General features: G+C 45.1%; 1 non-coding gene across 1 annotated transcript; it reads right to left on the bottom strand.

Annotated features, from left to right (window-relative positions):
• Positions 1–247: 247 nt before the first annotated feature.
• LOC136715053 (small nucleolar RNA SNORD66) lies at positions 248–324 on the bottom strand. The gene has a single exon (XR_010805082.1). It is a non-coding gene; the product is annotated as a small nucleolar RNA SNORD66 (small nucleolar RNA).
• Positions 325–1624: the final 1300 nt, after the last annotated feature.

Here is a 1624-nt window from a genome sequence, read left to right as displayed (position 1 = left end):
AGATGAGCTCCACAACACCCTGGAGTCGCTGCTCTGTGTCGATGGTCAGCTCATTCACTTGACACATCAACGGCTGGAACATCTGCGGGGTGAGCTTGTTCAGGATACCGTTCACCCTGCGGAACAGCTCCTGTTGAAGGGGAAAGGGGGAGGAGGGAAGGAAGGAAAAATAGTTAGTTCTGCAAACCTCGGCCAAGTCCGTGTTTTTATCTGTTCTGGAGAGGTGGGTGCATGTGAGCGTATTCAGCCCCTCACTTCCTCTTCTCCATCAGTAGAGGTCAGTGGCCCAGACACCATGGCACTAAAAACAGATCATCACTGGGGCTCCAAGTTTACCCATAATCCCCTTTACTAGACCAGCAAATTAATATTCCCACCCCCCCAAACAAGAACCGTGTCCTCTGCTCCTACATACCTGGGTCTTAATGACCTCGGGGTCATCACCCACTGTGGGAGCCTGCTTAATTGTAGGCTTCCAGGCCTTCTCGGCCTTGTTGAGCTGAATCTCATACGTGAATGACAAGTTGATGATTCGCGGCTCCTTCCTCTCGCCCTGCCGGGAGCACCGGGCACCTTCTGCTGAGGGCTGGGGGGGCAAAGAGCCTGGGCCATGTCCCCCCATGGGCTGTTTGCCAAGGTTGGCAAGAGAGGGGGTAAGGTCAGGGACAGAGTTCATCCCTATCAGCTGACTGGGGTCCAGGAGATGCGCAGGGGTATTTATGGCCTGGAGAGAGGGGAGGGAGGGAGAAAGGGTCAGACCAAAGCTGCTATTCCTTCAAGCCATAAAACAGTCTTCTGGTAACTTGCTGTGGTGGACAGGTAACACACATACACTTTTCTAACTAACAATCACAATTAGACAGCATTTGACAAAAAACATGCAACGTGGTACATAAGTTCAAATGAAACAAATGCCCAATATCAACATTAAACAGATCCATCAGAACAATGCAGGTAACCAACTCAATCAGATGTTTTTATATATAAAAACAAGAAAATAAAACTCCAGGGTCTTCTAGACAAGCAGGGCTGCATACCTTAGCCAGGACCACATCACTAATGCGGAGTTTCTGCAGCCTGTCACAGATGAACTGTAAGTCCAGCAGGAACTGGCGCTCATTCTCCTTCTCATCAGGGGCATATCTCCACCTACAACATCATTTCAATGCAACAACATTTCCACAGAAGTCTTGGTTGTGCCGAGGATTACGAATAATGAAAGCAATACACTTTAGATGATGGCTCAAAATCTGCTGTTATCATTCAGCGTTTAAATGACCCAGGTTTATTTTTTACTCAACAGATATCATAAAATATTCATAGCTTAGACAAAAACTGAAAATATTACAAAAAGAAAACAAAAAAGTTATATGCCTATTCACCACAGTCATTAAATTCATTACTTTGTATCAGGGAGTAAAACAGTAACATTTCAGCATATACCATATCCATTTCACCATATTTCATATCCTCTCATACAGTAATCAATAAACGAGAATAATGGTTCAATTTGTAGCTACACACCCACGCTTAGGAGCAATTCACACGATCTTGCACTGGTGAAAAACATTATTATTCACATTGTGTGCAGACTTCAACTGTACTGTCATTTAAAAACATGTCG

Source organism: Amia ocellicauda, chromosome 19, assembly GCF_036373705.1.
Source record: "Amia ocellicauda isolate fAmiCal2 chromosome 19, fAmiCal2.hap1, whole genome shotgun sequence".
Taxonomy (NCBI): domain Eukaryota; kingdom Metazoa; phylum Chordata; class Actinopteri; order Amiiformes; family Amiidae; genus Amia; species Amia ocellicauda.
Note: the sequence above shows the minus strand (reverse complement) of the source record. Positions and strands in the feature narration are given on the sequence as shown.